At 46.8% G+C, this 17,562-nt stretch overlaps 1 protein-coding gene across 1 annotated transcript in view; it reads right to left on the bottom strand.

Annotated features, from left to right (window-relative positions):
• WNT3 (Wnt family member 3) overlaps positions 1-17,562 on the bottom strand; it is a 51,780-nt gene that overhangs the window by 29,369 nt on the left and 4,849 nt on the right. The window lies entirely within an intron of this gene.

Below are 17,562 nucleotides of genomic sequence, written 5' to 3'. Positions count from 1 at the left end.
GAAAAGCTCAGTCAATGGCTCAAAGTCTAACTGGCAGCTGGTTGTGATGGGCTGGAGGGTAGGGCAGGTATTCAGAAAGAATTTCCTCAGCAGGGTGAGAAATGTTTTGATGGCAACCTCAACAAAAGCAAATGCAAAGTCCCGCTTCTTGGGTGGGACAGCCCCATGCACCAGGACAGATTGGGGGCTGACTTGCTAGAACACAGCTTTGCAGAAAAAGACTAGAGGATCCTGGAGGGACAACAACAGGAGTCCCTTGTGTCCATGCAGAAAAAAAAGGTCAACTGCATCCTGGGGCTGCATTAGCAAGACAGGAACTAGAACATCGAGGAATGTGATTCTTCCCCTCTACTCAGCATTTGTGAGACCACAAGTGGAATCCCATGTCCAGTTTGGGGCTCCCTAGGACGGGCATGACAGGGACACACAAGTAGTCCAGCGGAGCCCACCATGATGGTCAGGGGGCTGCTTTGAGTAAGCCCTCCAGATAAGAAACCGACAAATGATCCTTTTGATCTAAATTACTCTATGATACAACAATTCAATGAGCGCTGCACAATCCTGGTTTGGTCACCCACTCAGAGTGGGTTTGTGAAGTTCATAGTGGTGGATGTTTTTCTCCAAACTGTAGATATCTAAAAGCTAGTTGTCAAAATTGCAGCTGGTTGTGCTGGGTCCTCCTCCAGTCAATAGAGAAGAACAGGCACCCATGGGAGGTTACTTCCCATTGCACGCCATGAAAAGTACCTGAGACTGGAGGTTGACCCACCTGCGTTGATGCCCCATTGATTAATTTACACTGAAAAGGTGGCTGGCTTGGGGAACTCACCTATAGATGTTCCCATTATGGCCATCTCCACCTTAGTCAGTCACTCAGCCTCACTTAGTAACAAATAGAGAAAATTATGCACTTTTAGAACATGATCCACTGGCCTGTTTTACCTGTTTACCTCTGAATGAACTTCTCTGGACTGTGGTCTAGACATGTGGTCTAGACACTCGGTTTTAAATTGTGCCTACACATCTGTCTCAGATGGCACTTACTGACTTTTCATCCCCACCAGGGTCGGATGAGGCTGCAAGCACAAACCATGAAGGGAGCATTATCTTTTTGAAAGGTAAGCAGGAAAAACCAATGTGTTAGAAAAGCCACAGAGAGGTTTCTCACACAAGCCAGCACAGGAACATGGACCTTACCTGTAGTGATGCCCTGTGAAAGCCAGAAACCTGCCTGCCATTTACAGAGCAATTCAGAAAAGCTGTTTTGGAAGCTTGGGATGTCATGGACTGTGCTACTTATTTCTCATTGCTCAGGAAGGGTTTGACTATAACAGAAATAACAATGGCCAGTGGACAAACTCACTCAGAGGTGAGCTGGGTCCCACTATTGGTGGTACCTCTATCAGTACCACCGCAGCACCCCTGTCTCTGCACAAACAAAGCTTATGCAGGTAAATGATGTAGGTAAGTGAAGTGGCGTTGACCTTCTGGCCAACAAGGGACTTTTCTGTTTAAGCTGACGTAGTCATGTAAGACGTGTAGGCATGTAAGAGGACTAAAGAGCATTTAAATTATCTCCTCATTGGCCTTTGTGGGGCTGTGAATCATCCGTACAGCTGATGGAAGAGCGAAAATGTTTTGGGATTGGAGCATCAGGAGAGGCTGTGAGAGCTGGGACTGAGTAGTCAGGAGAGAAGCAAGCCCTGGAGAGATCTTGTCAATGTGTATAAATAACTGGTGGGAGAGAGCAGAGAAGATGCAGCCAGACTCCTCTGAGCAGTATCCAGTGACAGGACAAGGGACAATGAGAGCAAACTGAAACACATGAAATTCTGTCTGAACATATGAAAAACTCTTTTTTACTGTGAGGGTGGCTGACCACTGGAACAGGTTACCTGGAGAGCTTGTGGAGACTTTATCCTTGGAGATACTCATAGCCCAACAGGGCACAGACCTGGGCAACCTGTTCCATTTGACCCTGCTTTGAGCAGGCTGATTGAGCCAGATGATCTCCAGAACTCACTTCCAACCTCAGCTATTCCTTGATTCTGTGACTAAATATTTAGATTCTTTGGCAACACACCATGGATTTGATGCTGAAGGACCAAAAGCATTGCTGTGGGGCTTTTGGGGTAGATCTGACTGGTCCACATCTGGGATTCATCATGCTGTGAGGGGAGGATGGAGAGACACGTGGTGGGGTGATGGGGGAGAAGAGTGTAAAACGAAGAAGGATGTACTAGATGGAGTGAATGCCATTGCCACAAGGACAACGATTCTTGCAACCGTTCCTACCCGTTTGAGCTTTCTTAGACAGTTGGGAGCTGGAATTGTCATCTGTCTGTCCAGAGCCAGCATAACTGCTAGTTCAGTTCTTCTCACTCTCCTCCCCGTCTCTTATTTCTCCTCTTTTTTTCCTGTGTCCTCCCCAGTCAGTACTGAGATGGGAATTGGCAACGCAAAAATCTCAAACTTCCTAACCTTGTGTTTTTTTAACACCTGGCCTGGAAAGCCTCTTGTTTCCAGTTTGGGTACTATCACCCAGCATCACCTGTTGAAAATCCAAGCTTAAAAACCGTTCTCTTTTTGGCAGGAGAATGTCTCATCCCAAAAATATCTTCTATTTACACTGCCTTCGCCCAGTCACAGCTTTCTTCCTCCATAAACCTCCTACTCCCGGACTTTCTTCCTTCTCTTTTACCTGTTACTCATCGCAAGCCTCTTGTCTCCTACTGTAATCTTAACTATCCCTCCTCTTCTCATGTCACCTACACCTCTGCTTTACTGTTCCCAACCATCCCCTCCCCTCCTCTGCCTCCAAGACCTATTCCAGGTGCTGAAAGGTCTCTTTTTACCTCCTGGTCTTCATGCATCTCTTCCTGGTTGTGTCCTGAGCCATGTCCCCTCCCTTTAAAGCTCCAACTGTCTCCCCAGCTCTGTTTTTCTCTCCTGAGTCTTTTGATGCACTTTATTCTCAGCTCCCCTGCCCATATCCTTGAAGGGACAGCCTGGCCCCATGTCCTTTGCTACTGTCAACCCTCTTTGCAGTCTCCATATTGCCTTTGCTCCCTTGAAGCCAGGCTCTTTCTGCGTGATCCTGACCTCCACATCCATCACGCTTAGTGCTTCCACGCTGTTCTTGTGGTCCTTTCTCCTTATTGTTGGGTGACCGCTGCTTCCTCTCCAGACGTACTTCTGCTTTCTGAGCTGGGCAACTCTGAGCCCTGGCAAAGGCCAATTCACAGAATCACAGAATCTTAGTGGTTGGAAGGGACCCTTGAGATCATCGAGTCCAACCACATTAAAAAAAAAAACCAAAAAAACACACAAACAAACAAAAAAACCACAACACACAAAACCAAACAAACAACAACCCCCCCCCCAAAAAAAAAAAAAAAAAAAAAAAAAAAAGCAAAGCACCCACCAACTAAACCCCACACCCACAAGCTCACACACAACACCCCACCACAAACCACAATCGCGGGCACTAGAGCATGCCCTGAAGAGCCACGTCTACACGTTTCTTAAATACCTCCAGGGATGGTGACTCCACCACCTCCCCGGGCAGGCTGTTCCAGTGCTTGACCACTCTTTCAGTAAAGTAATTCTTCCTAATATCTAATCTAAACCTCCCTTGCCGCAGCTTCATACCATTTCCTCTGGTCCTGTCGTTATTCCCTTGGGAGAAGAGGCCAACCCCCACCTCTCTACAGTTTCCTTTCAGGTAGCTGTAGAGGGCAATGAGGTCTCCCCTCAGGCTCCTCTTCTCCAAACTAAACATGCCCAGCTCCCTTAGCCTCTCCTCATATGACTTGTTCTCTAGACCCCTCACCAGCTTGGTGGCTCTTCTCTGGACACGGTCCAGCAGCTCAATGTCCTTCCTGTAGTGAGGGGCCCAGAACTGAACACAGTACTCGAGGTGAGGCCTCACCAGTGCCGAGTACAGAGGCACCATCACTGCCCTGCTCCTGCTGGCCACACTATTCCTGATACAAGCCAGGATGCCGTTGGCCTTCTTGGCCACCTGGGCACACTGCTGGCTCATGTTAAGCCGGCTGTCCACCAACACCCCCAGATCATTTTCTGCCGGGCAGCTTTCCAGCCACTCAGCCCCAAGCCTGTAGCGTTGCTTGGGATTGTTGTGACTGAAATGCAGAACCCGGCACTTGGCCTTATTAAACCTCATCTCATTGGCCTTGGCCCATTGATCCAACCTGTCCAGGTCCCTCTGTAGAGCCTTCCGACCCTCAAGCAGATCAACACTCCCACCTAACTTGATGTCATCCACAAACTTACTGAGGGTGCATTCAATCCCCTTGTCTAGATCATCAATGAAGATATTGAACAAGACTGGCCCCAAAACTGAGCCCTGAGGGACACCACTGATGACCGGCCGCCAACCAGATTTTGCTCCATTAATCACAACTCGCTGGGCACGGCCATCCAGCCAGTTTTTTATCCAGCGGAGGGTACACTTGTCTATGCCATGATTCTCCAGTTTCTCCAGGAGAATGCCGTGAGGGACGGTGTCGAAGGCCTTACCAAAGTCCAGGTAGACAACATCCACAGCCTTCCCCTCATCGAGAAAGCGGGTCACATGGTCATAGAAAGAGATCAAGTTGGTCAGGCAGGACCTCCCTTTCATAAACCCATGCTGGCTGGCCCTGATCCCTTGGCTGCCCTGCACTTGCCTTGAGAGCTCACTCAGGATGATCCTCTCCATGATCTTTCCCGGTACTGAGGTCAGGCTGACAGGCCTGTAGTTTCCGGGATCCTCCTTCCGGCCCTTCTTGTAGATGGGCGTCACATTGGCCACCCTCCAGTCATCTGGCACCTCTCCTGTTGACCAGGATTGTTGGTAAATAATAGAGAGAGGCTTGGTGAGCTCTCCTGCCAGCTCCCTGAGAACCTTTGGGTGAATGCCATCCGGCCCCATAGACTTATGCGTGTCCAGGTGCATAAGCAATTCATTAACTACTTCCTCCTGGATTACAGGGGAGTTGTTCTGTTCTCCATTCTTATCTTCCAGCCCAAGAAACTGAACACCCTGGGGGTAGCTGGTCTGACTATTAAAGACAGAAGTAAAGAAGGCATTAAGTATCTCAGCCTTCTCCTCGTCCTTGGTTGCAAGGTTTCCCCCCGCATCCAGTAAGGGATGGACATTCTCTGTCACTCTCTTTTTGTTGATGTATTTATAGAAACTTTTTTTGTTGTCCCTATTTTTTTATCCCTTTTTTTCCAGCCTCATTGGTGGGACAATTGGCTTTCACCCCCTGCTTGACCATGGGGTGAGTGAACAGGCAGCGAGGCACAATTAGCCCACCCTAAATCTTGTGTAACTTCCTGAGGTTATTGCCTCAACTGACCCAACCAGCCAATGTTCCCATTTGCGTATGTTTTTCATATTACCCCATTAACCAGTCTCTGGTGATGGTGATCGCACTGCCTGCCTGGCCCTAGAAGCACCTTCCTTACTGGAGGAGCAATATAGAGCAGGACAGGATGGGTGTGCAGAGTGGGGTCATTGCTGCAACACTGGTGGCCTTGGAGCCTGCTGGTGATAGAGTGATGGCCGGGGGGGGTTGGAGACAGGACCTGAGTCCTCCTCAGGTCAGAACAGGGTGTGATGCACAGACCAGCTGAGATCTCAGGGCCTCAAGTGGCCTCGTGGAGGTGTCCCTCTCCCAGCCCAGACAGTGAAGGGAGCTTTGTTGAATCACCTCTCGCTCAGTTTGTGGGATGTCCCAGCCTGAGAGCGGGGTCAGACCCCAGCCATTCGCCTGCACTGAGACCGGTTCCCTTCGGTGTCAGAAGCCCTTTGCCTGCAGAGTACCCACAACAAAGGGCTTCAAAACAGAGCAAGCAGATCCCTCTCGTTTACTATAATTTCCCCTTGTCTGAGCACGGCGTTGAGCGAACGGATCTGCCATTGCATCCCTTGCATTATCTCTTTGCCCACTGGCGTGTGGATTAGTGTTGCTGCAGCAACAGCACTTTTGTAAGGGGAGCCCATTCTGGGAGAGCTGCTCCAGTTTGGGTGACTCAGGGCTCTGTCATGGGCTTGAAAGTGATTTGGCATCTGCCTCCACCCCTTTGTCTTGGCATCGCACATGGTTGGGCTCTGACTTATTTGCCAGCAAATGCTGGAAGGATGAGGGGGTGAGGGGGGGCAGGGCTTGGGAGCTGGAGTCTGCTTCTCTTCCTAACGAACGCAGCCTGAATAAAGTTGCTGACAAGGGTGTGTGTCCAGGAACCGGGCTCCTTTATTGTTTCTTGTATCAGATATAAATGTTATGTTCAGTAATGCCTGGTCAAAGCAATGCCACTCTCAGTTTAGAAAATACAATCAAGTGATTTGGCATGGGAGAGAATCTATTCTGCAGGGACTGTGATAATATTATTCGCCCATGAATTTACATAAATGCATATGATTTGCATATGCAAATGGAGGCTTCCAGGCTGTGACCGCAATAAACACAGCAAGATTTTCAGCACTGCAAAACCTTTCCTCCAAAGAGAGAGAGAGAGAGACGCTGAGATTTGTTTGGAGACCTGATTGCTACAAACTGGCGAGTCCTGGCAGGGCTGCAGATGCACATATGCCCCCTGTGTGACTGAGGCCACCTCATTTATTGGTGCTGCTGCCCCTTTGCCAACACTCCCACTACCTGTCCTGCCTGTGAGGTGTTCCCAGTAAATGGATAACCCACCACTCGAGTTTGCCCTCCTTTCCTGCCTCTTTCCCGCCTCTTTCCCCAAGGCTGGCTCTGATGGAGGGAAATATTTCCCACCAGGAAGGAGGAGGTGATGGAACACTCATTCCAGAATGGAGCATTGCAGAAATGGAGGGAGGGAAAGGCGATCTCTCCACTCAGAGATGCTCGTCATCCCCTGTTGGTCAGCCAAGAGCTCTCCACATGCCTCCAGTTGGGGGTGTCACTTTGGAGAGACACTTGGCGAGATCTAACCTCAATAAGTGGTTAGTGCCAACTGCCTGGAAGTCACTCACTGTGAGCCACCAACTTTGGCACCGAAAAGCACCTGTCCAGTGCTCAGATATTATAGGAACATCCAGTTGAACTCTGTGGGTGAGAATTACTACACCCTGTCCCATAATTGTGATCTAAGATGGATGCCTGGGCTGCCTCTCTTTGGAGAGGTGTGCCCTGAGACCAGGAAGGACTAAAGATGACAGGGGTGATTCTGCTCCTATAAACAGCCTGAGGCTACCCCAAAAAGGACATACCCTGGCTAAGGAGGAAACTGTGTGCCAAGGTCTTGCACTGAGCTTGGGTCTGCCCACCCTGAGCACTATAGCTGAGACTAAGGCACCTAGTCCTATCTTATCTGGATGAACTGGATCTGAAAGTGTCTTATGTCAGATACAAAATGGAAAAGCTGAACTGAATCTTCTGGAAAACAAATCTAGAACTAGTCCCAGTGTTTTATTGTGGTGAAAAATTATGCCTCTGCCATCCTCTTTCCATGGAGAGCAAAGCAGTGCCCTTTGGAGAGAAGGGGTACTGGGCTCCAGAAAGATGTGAGACACAAACTGCCATGAATATTGCAGAAAATACTGAAGCATTTGACACACTGGGTCTGCTCCAAAGGTCAGTGTAGCCAGTGTTCTGCCTCCTTCACAAGTAATCTCAGCTACGGAGGGAAACACCATGAGAAACAAAGCAAGGGTAAAAGATCACTTTGCCCAGTGATTGCAGGTTCCAGCAGTGGTGGGATGTGGGATTTCCCAAGTTGAAGCTGAGCTCTGGATTCTCATACCTAAGGACTACTGATGGAGTGATTCTCAGCCATTTTCTCCAATCCACTTCTCACCCCATAGAATACGTAGCCTCCACAGTGCATCCTGAGAACAAGTTCCACAATATAATTACACACTTCTCTCACTTAATTTTAAACTCAAGGACCAATAATTTCACTGGGGAGCAGCAATAAATCTTTGAACAAATTAAACAGGAGATAGTTCTTGTGGTAGCCCTTGGGCCAGTCCAGACAAGAGAAGATATGAGAAGCGTGCTTTAGACCCTGAAAGCACGAAAGCATGAAAAAAGAGATATTAGTGACATATGAAGGGGTGTGAGCCACAGCTGAAGCACAGCTCCTCCTGGCACCTCGATTGCTGGTGCTGGGCTGGACGTTCAAAGGGAAGGTCCCCTCTATGCATCATGCAACTGATGCCACATGGAGTAAGTGGATCACACTGATCACAGGCTTGAATGGAAAACCCAGATGACCCAGGAATCCTGGAAGTGATCATGGACTGCCCCTCTCCTATGAAGGCACGTTGAGAGAGTTGGGGGTGTTCAGCCTGGAGAAGAGAAGGCTCCGGGGAGACCTTAGAGACCCTTCCAGTCCCTAAAGGGGCTCCAGAAAAGCTGGGGAGGGACCCTTGATCAGGGAGGGGAGCCATAGGAGGAGGGGGAAGGGTTTGACACTGACAGAGGGGAGATGGAGATGAGATGTGGGGAAGAACTTCTTTGCTGTGAGGGTGGTGAGAGCCTGGCCCAGGTTGCCCAGAGAAGCTGCGGCTGCCCCATCCCTGGAGGGGTTCAAGGCCAGGTTGGAGGGGGCTTGGAGCAACCTGGTCTGGTGGGAGGTGTCCCTGCCCAGGGCAGGGGGTGGCACTGGGGGGGCTTTAAGGTCCTTTCCCACCCAAACCATTCCATGATTCTATGATCCTATGACTGGCCAGAAGGTGGAAATTTGGAGCCAGGGGAGGTGAGTCATGCTGAAGAGTTCCCACTGTAAGATGAATTATCAACCAACCAAAATGTGGGGGGAAGGAGGAGGAAGTGGAGAATGTTTGGAGTTATGGCATTTGTCTTCCCAAGTAGCCATGATACGTGATGAAGCCCTGTTTTCCTGGAAATGGCTAAACATCTGCCTGCCAACGGAAAGTATTAAATGAATTCCTTAATTTGTTTTGCTTGTGCGTGTAGCTTTTGCTTTATCTATTAAACTGCCTTTATCCCAGCCCATGAGTTTTTGTACTTTTATCCTTCCAATTCTGTCCCCATCCCATTTACAGGGAGTGAGTGGCTGTGTGGTGCTCAGCTGCCTACCTGGGTTAACCCACAACAGGTTCTTATATGCTGAGAAATAAACATCTTTTTTCTAGCCACACTCTTGTCATTATTCACGATCTGCAAGATCTGTATTGTATTCACTCATAATTCTCTTTCTCCAAGCTGCAAATCTAAATACTGTCTCCTCATCTGAAAGCATTGAACCCTTCTGGTTCCTTGTTGCTGTTGTCTTGTTTGTGTGCTTTTCTCATTTTATGTAACTGTTTTGGGAAATGCAACGATCAGATTGCAAACAAACCCCAGGGTGCAATAAGAAAATAAATAATGACTGAAATTATGAAATGCAGATATTTTCTGTTTTGAGAACAAATCCAGCAATGGGTCCTAACACACATTTTCTGTCACCTATTAACCAACACAGACCCAAAATATCTGGGCAAGGGAGAGAGCAGCAAGGTGAAAAGCTTGTAGATATTTTACTGTTCTACCCATTGATTACTGAGCACTGAACTACCAACTGCAAAGACCTGTTCATGATAAAGTCCATTGTAATAGAAAGTCTAACCTATATTAATGTTGTGCAGATTTGGGATTCTTTTCCCAATTTACATTACTTCATAGTCATTTGCAATTAATCTGTGTTTTAATTATCTATTCAGTGTCATCCATTCCTGTCTTCTGTTGTCACCTTCATGTTGGACCATCCTGAGCAATGTGTTACGTTTGCAAACTTCACCACATCCCTGCTCCCACACTGCAATCCTTTTCAACATGTTGGACAGTGTCTGTCCTTGCCAGACTCTACTGACAACTCCTTACCAATGTAAAAAATTACCTTTTCCATATTTTCTAACAAATAGCCTGATTTGGAGTCATGGGAAACATCCTTTCCTCCTGAAGTTTTCAGTCATGAATTGAGAAGATTCAATCTGAAAAATGATACTTTTTCTTACAGGTTTGATTATTGCCAATAAATTTGTTCTTTTAAATCATTGGAGATCTGGCTTTCTTTTTTTTTTTTTTTTCAATATAGCCAATAGCAGCTATATTGAGGTTAAGTTCAAAGCATCCTAAGGAACTGGGTGGAGGGGTGGGGACCCTCTAATAGATGGTATAATGTGTAAGGCCAGGCAGAACTGGGCTGTTGACTTATTACTGAAAATTCATTAGTGGTACCCTGGAGCCTGATATGACTCAGGAAAAAAAGGCTAAAAGCACAACCCTGAAGCAAATGTTATTTGAACATCTACATCCTTTCCTAAAGAAAACTTTTCTAATGTAAGTCATTCCAGAACTCAGCAGAGATTTTTAACACTGAATTGTCCGTTTCTCATGGGTTACCAGCAAGGCTTGAATTCACAATATTCAAAACCACATCAGAAAGCTGTTTTTCCAGTTTGTGTATGGTTTCCACCCATGCAACAAAAACCACACGCACCTAATAGCCATGGTCTCAAGGCTCAAAGTAGAACTCAAATGTTTTCTCCACCAAAGCCTAACCCATGGACAAGCCCCATCAGCTGTCACCAGTCCCACTTTCTGGATGTTGGATTACAGGGCTGCTGGGCTGAATGGAATAACAGGGAATCACAGTTCAGGCAGGGTCACTCACCAAAGACTCAAGACTCACAGACCATTAATACCATGGATACTGTATTGATCATTTTGTTATTACTAACCACAACCCTTTGAGCCAGGCCTCCTGGATTGGATTAAACCAAAGTAATTATTGCAGTGCAGGTAAGTGGAGTAGCATTAATTAATACTAATTAGTATGGTGGGAGACACCACCATGGCAATGCACATCTGCCTCAGCTCTAGAAAAAGCTGCAAATGGAGTAACATCATCTTGGAACATCTGGGAAAACTCATTTGTGTCCTCTGGGTATTAAGGCTTATTTTCAAGAGCTTCTACTAGACCATTTAGGCTGTAGACGATAGTGCTGTCACCAGTGTGTCTCCCTATTGTCTGGCTGTTTCTAATTCTCCTTGTAGTGCCTTTGTGCAAGCTCTCATTTATCTGATCAAAGGTTGAATTAGGGTTGCCCCCAAGGTGTGAGACCACTGTTCGTGATAAGACTGTGAGGACTGCAGACACAGCCCCAGCAGACATAGGGCGAGACTCCTTCAGGGCTTCTGGGAGAACTTAAGTCTCCAAAACTATAATCCTGAACATTGCACCACTGTTGCCTTAGTCTGAGGCAAAGGTTTGCTTTTTGTAAGGGCTTATGTCAGCTCCCAGACTCTTTCAGCTTTCTCACTTAACCAAAGAGAAGCAACAGGCTGTGCCCCACAAAAGGCACAAAGGAGATCTTAATTTCTGGAGAATTTGATTTTAGGAGATTCACAGGAAAAAATGAGCAAACTGAAATGAAAATATGAAAATATACAGGTAACCATAACTCAGTGTTTGACATAAATTACTTGCCAAACAGAAATCAGATGGATTTCATTAAAAACTTATTAAAGGCAATTTGGTTGTTACCAAGGATAATGAGGCCAGAGCACGTACAATGCAATAATCAGTTAGAATTTTAAAAGACCATTGAAAATGTTCTGCAATAACAAAGCCAAAAGAAAAACATAACTATTGAAAACATTGACAATCATGGGAAACACATATTAGGAAATCAGGTGAGAACAGATCAGTGATTGAGGGAATTGCACGGCTGAGGTGTGGGATTTCTGAGCTCTTGGCTGAAATCTGGGCTGGAGGCTGAACCAGTGACTCCCACAGAAAATAAATAATTTTGTGGGTTTGCAGATAAGTCTGGACCCATCTATACTGTACATGCAGATGATGGGAGCCATCTGATTCTGTGATTCTATGATCTGATGGACTGCAGACTGTTCAGCTGAGACCATTGTCCTGGTCGGCCACCGTAGCCCAAGGAGCAAAACAGACACTCATCTCATCGGAGACCTCTGCAAGTAAAACTCAGGCTGCCAACATGCCATTGTTAGCAAGGCAACTGGCTAAGGTGAAGCTCCCTGAGCTGCAGGTATCTCCAGTGGGCGGAGGAAATAAGGAGTGAGGAATTGAGTGGCCCTTGTTGGGACTCCACTGGAGCTGTGAAAAGCCCCTGTGACAGTTTTCAAGGATCACTGCAAATTTCTTAATTATAATTCTTCACAATGGCTAGAAAGTAACTGCAGGAAAACTGGATGACTGTGAGACATAGGAATACGACCATGATAAAAAAACCCCAAGAGTTTATCAGCTAAAAACCAAGAATTTATCAGCTAACACTAACCCCTTCTGTTTTAAACTCAGAGGGTCTATTTTCTGAAAAGGTGGAGGAAGATCTCCGGTGTCTGAGCCAACGTGATGCTGGAGTGGCTCAGGGGAAGTGCTTCTCATTCAAATATGAAAGGTGCAAGTACTGGGAAAAGTGCCAGTTAGACTTGATTAGATTTGTAAGATTAATTAAAACCAGACAGGTTCAGAGAACTGTGAGAACTGTGAACAGAGAACTGTGTTCAGAGAACAAATTAGCAAATTAGCAAATCAGGAAACCCATCTTTAGAAAAGGAATTAGAAAGAGTTTGGCTCCTGTATCATAGCAAATTTGCTTATCAAAGCACAGTTCTTTCATGTTTTCAAAGATGACAAAGCAACTACACTAATAATCCTGGCGATAAACATTTTTGTTGTTACAGGGTAAATATTCCATTTTTCAAGCCTGTGCAGTAGAAGCCCTTTCAGCAAAGAATGGCTCACAGTTTCTTTCTTAGGTGGTGGTGGAGGTTTTCTTGACTAACCTGCATCAGCACTACCTGATCTGTCTACTAAATACGCTGGCTGGATGGATGGTTTGGAAACAGGCATCCTCTAGCTATGGTAATGTGTTAGAAAAGGGAAACGATTTGTAAAGGACCACTGTCTTACCCAGCGGTTTGCAAATACCTTCTGTTCTGGGGTGAGTCTGGAATTTTTAAGGAGTCCTGGCTACACTCCTACACCGAGTAAATAGTAAGAAACACAGGGCTCCTGGACTGGAAGAGGTGGGGACTCTCAAGATATGCCTAATCCTAAACTTTGTTTTCAGGTATTATCACAGGAAAAGCTGTAAATTCACACGCAGTCAATGCACAGGTAGTGTTAAAAAGGCACTAAATATTAAACATAACACAATGTTTCTCAGCCTGAGCCCTGTGGTTGGTCCTGAGATGTGGTTTTTACCATGTCACATTCCTGATATTGATATGGTCTTTGTCCTGAAACTTCAACTAAACAACCTAAATAATATTGCCTGATACCCCCTTTATATCAGAAGCTTCTCATTGTATTCAGTATTGCTGTAATGTTACCTCCAAACTTGAGTAATACTGAAACACTTCCATTTGTAGATACAAAGGAACCTTAATTTAAGGAACATGAGCAATAACTCTCTGTATATGAGATTTGAAAATTATGCAGCCAAGTTCCTGACAAATCCTTCCCATTTCAAGTGTTTTAGCAAAATCACTGATTGATCCACTCAGCAGTTCCGGGAACTGAAGAAGGATGAGATTATGGGCATATGCTGGAGCTGGTGAATGTCATATTTGTCTCATCCCAACAACAGCCAGTGGGAAACTGGTGTCTAGTCTGCAGGTATTGGATAGCTCTGTCTACCAACAGAGGAAAGAGACTAGGTGATTTCCTCCATTCCAAGGTCAGATCTAAGACATCTTCCGGAGGTCTACCTTACAGAGGTAGCATCTTCCCCTCGGCAGCAGACTGTGCCTTGGAGATTTCAATACAGTAGGATCTGACCTTTCTGGGAGAGAAATCCCATCACAATTCTCTTGCCATAGATTATTACTTTGAGAAGTAACTTATAACCTTGTAGAACTATGCCAGGTTGAGCATGATTTCCACTATGAGCTCCATTTAGAGCCATTGCCTTTAGGAAACCGAGGTTAAGAGCGTGCTTAAATAAAGAAGGAATGTCATCCTAATGGATTTGTTTGATCATATCTCCTGAGACATGATCCTATCCATATGGACACAAATAGTATCCATGGATTCACCTTCAAAAAGCCTTTGGTATGAGCTTCATGATGTTGTAAAAATGTTAATAACTTTTCCGAAATATTTCTTGGGTGTACAAAGTGCTTGACTTTCATCAAGGACTTTGCGCGTGTCCACATTGCTGAATATCTGGACTTTGAATCCATAATTCTTTCTATTTTAATGCCCAGAAATGTTCCATATTTGATATGCTGTCACATATTAAAACCAGCCAAAGACCAGTCAGCAGGAACACAGTAAGCAGCAGCTGCTGAGACTCTTACTAGACGTGCCTGGGATGTTTCACTCAGGCCTGGCAAAAATTTCAAAACAGGCTCAAGTTGAGCCAAATTGCCATAGATACTACTTGGGCTCAACACAAGTCATGCAAATAGGATCTACAAGGCTGAGGGTATTTGCAGTGAGGGGTATCTAAACAAATACCATCGCTAACCCAACGGACTACGATTTGTGGTGTATGTTAAGCATACATTGATTAAGGCAGCTTGGTGCTCATGATACAAGAGGGGTATTGCACTCTTCTTCACACAGATATTTCTGTCGGCAGATGGACCAACAGCTTCTGTGTCTGAACAGTAGATGGGGTGTCTTTCTAGATGCCCTGTCTGCTGGTGAGCCTTAGAAACTGGGATTTGTAGCACACACCAGATGAAGGCGTTTTTCAGTTGAATACATGACAGAGATAATTAAAGTGCTGTGTATTATATCTGCATATTTTCAATACATAGAACAATTCTTTATGATTTCATAATTAAGATTTGCTTTTCGGTTCTTTAAAACTGGCAACTTGGATATTCTCCTGCCTTTCCATACAAAACCCAGCCACTAGTTTAGGTTGAACTGTTTGACTTGGCAGTGGAAAGGCCTGATGAGTACCACCAAGATCCTGTCACCAGTGTCAGGTGGAAGATAACCTTCTACCTCCTGGTTACCAGCCCTGGTGAGTATGTAGGCAGTGTCCACTGGGCCTCCGGGAGAGCAGCGGAAATCAAGTGCCCTCAGAGTGTCAGCTAAATATTAAAGAGCAATTTAAAAGTCAGAAGTGATTTAGTGACCTTAGAGTCATGTCCTCTGAGGGTTCAAACTGCCCACGTCTGTGCTGTGCCTACAGGGTGGGAGGAAGGGATGGAGGCTTCCTTGCATCTCTCCTTGGCTCACGCCCTCTTAGAGCAGTGGCTGCAGTGCAGGAGCTGGAGAGCAACAGAGCCAAGACAGAGTGAGAAAGCATTAGCTAAAGACCTGTCCTGACCTAGCTGGAGTGGCAATGACCGTATCTGGGCACAGAAGATGTGTGTCGTATAGCAGGGGTGACAGGAGTGACCATCAGGTTTCTCCTTGGCAAGTGTTTGTTGAGCCATATGTTGCCATCATAAGCCTTGGGCTGTCATGTGAATGAGAGTTGCCTTGTTGTGTTCAGGGTCCTAATGAAGGTCCCACTGCCCATTAGACATAGGCCAGGGATTGAGTAATCCAGGACCTGTAATTTCCACTTTGCATCTTTTGTAGCACTGCTGTTGGCCTCAGTAAAGGGTGTATCACAGTCACAGAAATGACAGCTGAGAGGATCCCTGGAGGTCTCTAGTCCAAGCATCTGCTCAGGGTTGGGCACTCCCCAGCACCAGCCCAGGGTGGCCAGGGCTTCGTGTGGTTGAGTCCTGCAAATGTCCAAGGAAGGAGCCTCCTCTCCTCTGCAGGCACGTGCCTCAGGGCCACACCACCCTCCTGAGCAAGGAGGGTCTCCTCATGCATAAACCTCTGAAGTCCCAGCTTGTGGCAATTGCCCTTTGTTATATTGTCTGGCACTACAGAGAAAAGATTGGCTCCATCACATTTCTACGAGCCCTTCAAGAAGCCATAGGCTGCTATTGAACGCCCCTCAGTCTCCTCTTGGCCAGACTAAATGAGCCCGGACCCCACCACCTTTCCTGATAAGCCATGCGTCCGGGATCCTTACCATGTTGGGAGCATCCAGAAACTGGACACCCTCCAGTTTCTCTGCATCTCAAGAGAGCAGGGCGTGGGGAAGAGGAAACTTCTCAGCACAGTACTACAGGTGCCCCAAATGCCAAGCAGAGGATGACAGCTCCCCTCAACCTGCTGCCCACACTCCTCCTCCCAGTGTAGCTGATCACGCAGTTCATTTTGTTTGAGATGAGCACAGCTGTGGACTCACAGTCCTACTGGTAACCACCGTCACCGGTTCCCCACCTTCACACACACACAACTGTGCTCGTGGGTGTGAAATGTCGACCTGTCCATGTCAAGGTGTGTGTTAACATCTAGCTGGGGAAGGAAGTCAGCATGTAGAACATCTGGCATGTGAATTCACTGGCTGGTGGCCTCCAGCATCCCCAACACCCCGCAGCCAGACCTGAGCTGAGAGTAATGGGTGGCCAGAAGCCCCCCTTGAATTTCCCGTGCTCTTGCATGGAGTCCCTTAGGCAGATGCTTCACTTTGTCAAATGCTACTTTTAATGAAAGATTCAAATGAAGAGCAATTGGTTTGCAATGAAATGGCCTCTTAAAAGCTCTTTGTGACCACTGAAATTTACCTCTGAATTTTGTTACAAGAATGGTGACAAGAGGTTTCTGGCTTAAGGGCAGAAACACTTCCAAGTCTTTATTTTTGAGCCCTTCTCCCTGTGTTCCTCTGGCTCCAGGTTTGCCTTGGCCCTGCAGGGCAGAGTTCCTGGTGCTGGGACAATCCCGGAGGTGTGAGTGCTGAGTTTTCCAGGGAATGAGACTTCCTGATATTTGGGGAAACGCGTACTTTTCTTATTGCTCTTTACTGGTGTGTTCTAGTAGCATTTTGAAGCTGTTACTGAACTCAGGACTCCACTGGTCCTGACAAGAGGCCCTGCCTGCCCACGCTAACACTCTGCCAGGACCTGGGGTCTGTTGAGGTTCACGAGGCTGTGCACCCTCAGAAGCTCTCCTCTGCAATGTCTAGGGCTGCCCATGTGTGTCTGCTGTACAGGACAGGTGATGAATCTGAATTCCAGCTTGAATAGCTCTTGCTTTCATGGCCTGGACCAACCACCCCGTTTGGCAGGGTGGTGATGTGGGTTCCCACGGGCCATGCCTGGCTGCGTAAAATGCTGAAGAAAACCTTTAAACCCACAAGATCCTGAATGCTTGTGGCGATTTATTGACCACTGTTTTCATGACCAGCCACATGTCACCCTGGCCCCTCTCCTCATCAGCCCTGATCCCAGGTAGCTTCACCTACAGCTCTGGCAGACAAGCTTTGACACATGCAGGGGCAGCAATCTGCAGCATCACCCACCAGCGGCTGTTAACATCCCTCCAGCGGCGTCAGCAGAAGGCGACGTGGGGTTTATGCCTCAGCTCTTCCAGTTCAGAGCTCCACGTGCCAGCGCAGGCTGCTGGTGGAGGTGCTTTGGCTTCCCGTGCCAGACCAGGAGTCAGAGCAGCACCTCTGGGCTTGCACGGTAAGCTCTGTCACTGACAAACTCCGTCATTATCTTAGTCATTTTTCCC

The sequence above is a fragment of the Numenius arquata genome, chromosome 23 (genome assembly GCF_964106895.1).
Source record: "Numenius arquata chromosome 23, bNumArq3.hap1.1, whole genome shotgun sequence".
Lineage (NCBI taxonomy): Eukaryota > Metazoa > Chordata > Aves > Charadriiformes > Scolopacidae > Numenius > Numenius arquata.
This window is presented reverse-complemented; position numbering and strand designations above follow the sequence as displayed.